The following is an 8,444-nucleotide window of genomic DNA, read 5'->3' on the forward strand; positions in this document are numbered from 1 at the left end:
CAGCGGTTACTACGTAGAGGTGATACTTAGGCTAGGGGAGGTGGCGACCCCGAATTCGTTTAGTGTTGGAGGAAGTTATTTTGCAGACTGTCGAATCTTTCTCCTATCATCAACCTTCTGTGTAGTGGTAAATTTGGGCAAATGTTCCGGGCGAAATGGGTAAATTGCATATCTATAGTTTTCACGATTGGCTGCTGCACATCAAGCCATGACCTAGAAATGCAGAAATGACAACTGTTACATTAATTACTTTTGAGAAAGGCACTGATAAAATATGGCTTGTGTCATTTTGTTCTAACAGTGTTCGAGTGATTCAATTTGGCTCATTTCTGTATAATTGTCTGATTTATATTTATGTGCATGTGCCTTTTATCTTTCCTCGCAAATTCCTTAAACTTGTTATCTTCTACTATGTTTTGAAAGGAATTCCCAGCTCTTGTACATGGCTTGTTTCTGTCATGAGATAATCTCTTTCGGTAATCTGACATTAGACAGCCTGAATGCAGCTGACACACGCAGAGAGAGAGAGAGATCTAAAAACAGCTCAGATTATCATCATCATCTAATCGTTGTTGATTTTTCTAGGGGCCCAGAGAACATAGGAATCAGTACTCTCCAAACACAGGTTAGGCTACGGCTGTTTTTTTTTTAATACTTTTTTTACGTTTCTTTTAGTCGTTTTTATCTGGCTCTCTATTTTTTAACAATTTGTTGATTCCTCGCGGTCGAAAATTGAAAGCCTGATAAAAACGCAAAAAAGAAACGTCAAAAAACAGCCGGTGCCTAACCTCTGCTTGGAGAGTAGGAAGACAGTGGGACATCAATTACATAACAGAAATTGTGACGCAAATATAGAAATTGATAATGAAATCATGGAATTGATTTAGTATCTACACAATCCGAGCTAATACCACTCAGAACGTTAACGTAAGGTTAACATTATGGCACTAGGAATACAAATAGTTGTATTTGGTAAAAAAAGATGATATAATCCGATTAAACTTGAAGATGGTTTCTGATGAGGGGGTTTGTACCACTTCCCATCTCTGCCAGTGGACTGCTTATCACTTTATCTCTCTTTCCCGAAGGAGCATAATGGACTCCCGGCCCGGCACGTGTTGGCGGTGTGGGGGTGACGCAACCATGTCCTGTCCGCGGTGCGAGCTGGCGCAGTACTGCAGGGATCACTGCATGCAGCTGGACATCTACAGGCACGAGGTAGGTTTAGAACTGTATGTTTCAATGATTTTACTACTGCTGTCAGTCGGTCTATAACGCAAGTTCACCTTTATCCGCGCGGCAACCTATATGCGCAGTTGTGAAAAAAATGGGATTTAGATATCTACGGGCAGTGGTTTCTACATTTTGAAAATATTGCAAGCCGTTTGACACCAATGTCGTCGACTTGATAGCTGACGAATCGTCCCTATCACAGCAATATCTTGATTCTTTTGTATGACACGAACTGTGCAGTGACCCAAGCCTCTATCCCCCCCCCCCCAAATATCTTCTTCTTTTTTCTGATAAAATGTCACTCTTATTCTGTTTTTCTCTTTACACTGATGAAGGTGGAGTGCACGAACTGTGCAGTGAGCCAAGCCTGCAGTCTCCCTAATATCTTCTTTTTTTTCTTATAAATGTCACTTTAATTCTGTCTTTTGGCACTGAAGGTGGAGTATACGAACTGTGCTGGTAACCAGTAACCCGATCCTCTAGCTCCTCAATATCTTTTTTTTAAAATAAATGTCACTCTAATTATGTTTCTTACACTGAAGGTGGAGTGTACGAACTGTGCGGTTGCCCAAGCCTGTAGCCTACCGAGCTGCGAGGCGTTAACACGGGAGGCTAAACCCTGCTCCGCCTGTCAGGAGGCGTGGTACTGCAGCCCGACCTGCCAGCGGTCCGACTGGGCCAGGCACAAAGGCACCTGTAACCAACAAACACGGTATGTGACAACCGTGATGGTAGAATAGACAACTCACTGTATCAAAACCCGATGTGGACAGAACTTATGGAAGGATCGCACCAAATATAGATGATAGTCACATGACAAATCCATGTAAGGTAGTTGTTTAGCAGTCTCTTAGATACACCAATAGTAGAGTAGCTTCTCTAGCGCCACCTCTGGTACGTAGTTTGAACCTCAGGCGCTGGTTAGAACCCGAGGTTAGCACACGCATATCCTGTAGCTCTCAAGTTAGTAACTGTAGATCTATATTATAACCATACCTCTGTAACTGCAATCGTAGCCAGACCTTTGTACAGACCATTGTGTAGACCTTTGTAATATTAGCTTTGTATGTTATTGTCTGCATTGTGATTTGAGAAGTTGAGTACAGCAGAAGTCAAATACAACACGACACGTACGAGTAATCGCAACTCGGCTTGGCGTCCTTTATATACCTAGTGTAGTATTGTCGCTTGTATATAAGGTTAAATCCCTACCGCTAGACCCCCGAATTCTACAGGTACATCCGGCAAGCAGCCACCAACATCGCCGCACGACTGGCCGCCGACCAGAGGAAGAAGAACAAAGATGCCGGGTTGTCCACCACCTACTACTGGGGCAACACGGTTGCCGTAGATCTGCTGCAACTGTCGCAAAATGAGGGTTCACATGGCAACGATTGCTGTGGCGACGACTTTAACCTCCTTCTGCTCGGGACGGGGAGTATGAGACACGTTGTCCTCACGGTAGCAGAACTTCCTGAAGTGTTCACCGGGAACTTGAACTTCGTCTTGAACGACAATGACTACCAGGTGATGGCCCGAAACGTGCTGATGCTGTACGCCCTCTGGAGGTACGGAGACAAAGAGGACGTCGCCATGGACATCACGCAGATCTGGTACTCTGTCCTCATCAGCAAGGAGCAGACGGAGATGGTCAGAATCTGTCTGGAAGACCTTCTTAACGTGGAGTGTGATGGCGATGAAGCGGTCGTCCTCTGTACCGGACTGATCACTGTTAGCTCTGGTCATTTCGCAACGCTGAAGAAGATGTGGAAGACTTGGCTGAAGCTTCTCAACGAAGCCGGAACAAGGAAGTCCATAACGAAAGAGTTTCAGACCATCTACTGGAAACGACTGAAAGGGTTTCCTAAAGAGCCTCGCATGGGAGTGGAAAGCCACCTGCTCCGGCTACCAGAGCGGTACAGAACGTCGGTGCGAGACTGGTACGAACACGGGATTCTCCTTAGCGAGAGTGACGAGAGAAGGAGACACGCAGGAAACGATAACGTCACACTGATGTCGTCAAACACTCGCATGGCGAACTTTTTAACAAAGATGACCAACGCCATGAATGGAAATTCTAAAGCACCTAGTACAATACCATTTCCAGAACTAACTCTAGGACTACAAAGTGATTCAACTCCCTTCGGAGCATGGGACTGCCTGTCAGTCAGAGGATTTTACGATGATGACTGCGCCCTTCAGATGTACTCAGTGTACATCAGCGACAAGATCTCAAGACTGCAGGAAATCGTCCAGAAAGGCAAAATAAAAGTGATGTTCGTGTTGTCTGATTGCCTGGAGGTGCCGCAGCACATCCCAGAAGGGATGGTGTTTGACCGGATCCACAGCTCTAACCTGGCTGATTACGTGGGTTACCCCGCACTCCTGCACCTCGCAGGGCCTCTGCTGAGGAAGACAAACACTCACGCTGTCATTATTACAGGTATGTAGAACACGGAGTACATTTTCCTCTAGAATACCCACTGTAAATATAAGCACGACGCACAATATACGAAATAACTGAGAAATGAAAAGTTAATGAAAAATATGTATAAAACAGAAATATGCACATGCAAATATCTAATATCATCAGCTAACTACGTGATGTAATGGAAAACTCTGGTCCGTTTTAAGAAGAGAGAAGAAGCAAGTAAACTATAAATAAAGTTATAGATATAGATATAGATATAGTAAGGCATATGATATCTTCTCTGTCATTCTCCATGTATCTAGCTTAGTGCATTTAGCTCAAATGAATATTCAATAACCTCCATCGTGATTGTCATTTGTAACAGAGTTTATGAACTGGGTCCGCACCGTTCCGGAGCGAGCGACGCTGGGCCAGACGGACGCGGCTGTCTTCCTCCCACAAGAGAGCCTCCTGGAGAAGCTGGAAGGTACTGCACGTCAGGACATCGCTGCTCTTCGAGGCGGGATGACCAAAGAGCTGGATACGGATTTAACCACCGTGCTCCATGTTCTAAGAGGGAGGAAGATCCTGATGGAGTACTTCGACAACTGGGTTTCCTTCATGTGGTACCTCCGTGCCGAACTATTGGCGAGAACGTCCCCATCTTCTGTATTAGATGTAAATACCAATGGTATAAATGGTATCAACAATCCTGGAGGCTGTGCGAAGGTACCGAAGATGAACGAAGTCAGCACGGCATGCGGAATGAAGCTACGCAATTTCTCGAAAGACGCGAACAAGATCTGTCCCTTCAAACCCCGCGTGAACGCCAAACCGATCTCTGATCCTAATGTGTACCTCCGTGTTCTTGAATGGACATTGTAGATAAATAAGCATAGCGAAATTGCTTAGTCGTTACAAGACCCTCAATACCCATAGTTATCAGCGTAAAGGATTCGACCGTGCACTTCATATCTTAATCGCTAGGTGTCCTGAACGATGGCTTCAAACAGCTGGCCAAAAAGAACCTCAATGACTTCATATGGATAAATAGCTTTGATCCCAAAGTGGTGTGATCATGAGTATCAGCCTGGTTAGTTTCAGGGGTTCCCAAACTCCCCCCTATGGGAGCCCGTTAAAATAACAATGCTGATACTCAGGCTAAAGTGTTAACCGATAATGAAGCCGGTCAGCTTATGATCTAAGCTTGGTATCTTCCTAGAGGTCACCATGTGTTCTATGACGTATCTAGCTACTCCATTGCACTATATATATGAAACTGTATATAGAATGAAAGTATCACGCAAATGTAAAAAGAAGTAGTGGTTCTTAATGCTTTTATGCAAACAAAAGGTCAATAAAAGCCACAGATTTTGCTGATTTCTATACCCGTACTATATCACTTGTATGGGATGGATGAACTGTATATATACATGTAGTAAGAATAGTCATACGTTTTCAGCGATTATGAAAATATGAAATGTTACAATACGCCTTTATTTATTTATTTATTCATTTATTGTCACAGGACCGGGGCAACAGACGTTGTCTTTTCTCTCCCCTTGTCCAGATTAAAAAGTGCATAATTGTATGTTTCTTTTTCCTTTTCATCAAAGATCAATAAAAATTGAGAACAAATGCTGAGACACAATAATGGTCTAAAACATAAACAACAACACACAGCAGAAATACACACATCTGTTAAAGGATTGATTACAACGTTACACAATCGAAAAAGCTATATAGCTACTTGTCAAAAACACACAGGATATTGCACCAAGCATGGTGATAGTTTGACAGTTGCTTGGAGCTTAAGAGTCTTTCTTGTTGGCGTCATCTGGTTTTGACAACGGCTTTTACTGTAGCTTTGTCTGGAGCATCTGCAGATGACAGGCGATGTTGGTAGCGGACAAAAACTGTAATGGGGGGCATTGTCATGACACAAGATATCAAATACACATGTCGCTGCGTTTGGTACAGATACTTTGGTTGTGGAGTGACTAAGTGCTTCTGGTCTTTTGTTTATTGTTAAAGTGTGTGTGCGCATATGTATAAGTATATATACACAGACATGTATCAGATTCGTATCACACCAATGTTATCAAGAATAGTATAGTCTGAATACATTTCTAAATACACGTTGATATACAGGCGCCACCATACAGACAAATGCGCCGACAATCTTAAACAAAAGTTCTTTATCATCTATGTCCATTACTTTAACAGGGAGAATCCAAGCAGGCAGTAATTCCTGTTCCTTTCAAGCTCTAGTCTAACGTTCACTTCATCAAACCTCAGTCTAAGTGAGCTATCTATTATTCTAATGCGCCTTGTGTAGGCGGTGTGGCCTTATCTAAAGTCACCGGTTCTTGTTCCTTTTATGCACTAACGTTTACATCATCAAACAGCAGTCTAAGTGCTAGTATCCCCGTGTATTCTTGTGTGGTCGGTGGGGCCTTATCTGAAGGAACTGGTTCATGCAGGTGGAGCATGCTTCCCTCGTTCCAACTAGATTCCTTCGCAGACTTCGAGGGGGGCCGGCTTTATTTTATTGGGGGGGGGGACTAGCCAACCAGCGCACACCCCCCCCCCCTCACACCATAAAATAAAAGCTAGCCCCGAAGGAGGCTACGTACCATCCAGGAACGGAGCTAACTTGAGCCTGGTGTGGCGGAGGCGGGGTCTCTCTCCTAGTTCAAGACCGAATGGATTGGGATGGCCCTGCTGCATTGAGTCGCCCATACACGTACTTGTACATATGTACACATGTATATACATTGTAATACTAACGCATTAAATTCATCTGTCTTCTACGTAGACGCAAATGAGCTGTTTATATTTTTCAGTGTGCCTTACCTTTATTCACCATTGTTTATATGTTCCAATTACTTGTTACTAACACCATGCACATTGCTAATAACCCCAGTAATCGGGGCTAAGCAGTATTAAGAAACCTTAAGCTTAATTTTTTTTTCTTTCAATACTTTTTTTTCAATGCACGTCCAGTGGAACTCCAGAGGAATGGGTTCGTCAGATGAATAAAACATAGGTTGAAAGTTGGACATCAGATTGCAGTTTGATAAGCTGACCCAAGCCATGAGTCCATGACCCTAGCCATCCGGCCGTCACTGCCTCCGGCCTTCATATACACGCAGATACGAACCTCCGCCTACTCATGGCTTCGTGATTTTTTGGTTCTATACAGTCAAACCTGTATTAGGGGCCACCTGTCCATAGTGGCCACTTTTTGTCGGTCCCTTGGGTATTTTATCTACAAGTTGCCACCTCTATACAGAGGCCACCGGTCTATAGTGGCCAAATTTGTCCGGTCCCTTGAGTGGCCGCTATAGACAGGTTTGACTGTACAGTCAAACCTGTATTAGGGGCCACCTCTACAGAGGGGCCACCTGTTCATAGTGGCCACTTTTTGTCGGTCCCTTGGGTATTTTATCTACAAGTTGCCACCTCTATACAGAGGCCACCTGTCTATAGTGGCCAAATTTGTCCGGTCCCTTGAGTGGCCGCTATAGACAGGTTTGACTGTACTTGTGAATAGATAGTAACAATATCGCTGCATTGTATCAATTATTGAAACATAATCCAAAAGGTGTCTCTACTCAGTGGATACGTTTCAAATGAATTCTATTTCTGCTTTCATGTTATACATTGAGACTAATTGTTTTTTATTTGATACTAACAGCAAAAACTATGCAGGTTATATTTAGAAGTTATATGTTTCAAACCAATACGTCTTTGTCTATGAAACAGAAATAAGAATATCAATTTGACATCTGCGCCCTTCTGTAATGTCTTATGAGAATTTAAGACGGAAGGCGCCAAAAAGTTTTACATTATTCAACAGTGTCAGATACGTGTGCGTGTAGAAAATGTGTTTTCAACTATTAAACATACTTGCAATATTAATCAAAGGTCTCATGTAATTTGAAGCTATGGGCGATTGTAATACAACCATCAAATTTCATCACAACGATCTCCCTATTACATACCATAAAATAGACCATTTATTACTGCGAAGTTGTATAACGAATTTGCAAAGTTATGTAAGTCAGTGCAACAGTATGTGATGGGGAAACAGAGAAGATTGGCAGCAGCTAATGAGACTTGTGGGTTGCTTCAGATCAAAGGGTTGGAGCGCTGCTAATGGGTAACGTACGGGGTCATTACTCAATATTCCGTACAGGGATTTTCACTCACGTCTGGAGTCTATGGGTAAACCTTAATTTTGTTTAAAAAGTTAGATCTTATGCAAAGATGGTGTAGTGTGACCATAACAAATATCACTGCATCAACTGGTACGTTGTTTATGCCATCTCACACAGTTAGAACAATTAGATCTATTACCAGAACCACTTTTGTAGTTATGTCACACAACTACAGCGAGTTATGAAGCAATGCCAAAGACGATGCCATTAGCAATAGCACCGGGAATTGTAAATTGGGAATGCAAGCTTCAACGCACGGCAGCTATGTTGTACAACTTCAGCGAGATATGAAGCTAAGACCAGGCAATTGGTAATATCACCAGGAATTGATAGTTGTGAATACGAGCTCCAACGCACGGCAAACCTAACCTAGATACCCCGCCCTGAGGTTGCACTTTGCTTCCTTCCGGCCGTTGGCCCTCCCAATGGTGTTATCTTTAATGTCACATCCATATGTAGGGACATAAAAACTTCAAGTTCTTTTCTCACACTAGGAATTGCGTGGGTGGGTGTCACATCGCCACAAGTAACGGATATGACATATCTCTCCATCTGGAACTCCCTCTCCAACGCCGCAG

This window comes from Branchiostoma floridae, chromosome 6 (genome assembly GCF_000003815.2).
Source record: "Branchiostoma floridae strain S238N-H82 chromosome 6, Bfl_VNyyK, whole genome shotgun sequence".
Lineage (NCBI taxonomy): Eukaryota > Metazoa > Chordata > Leptocardii > Amphioxiformes > Branchiostomatidae > Branchiostoma > Branchiostoma floridae.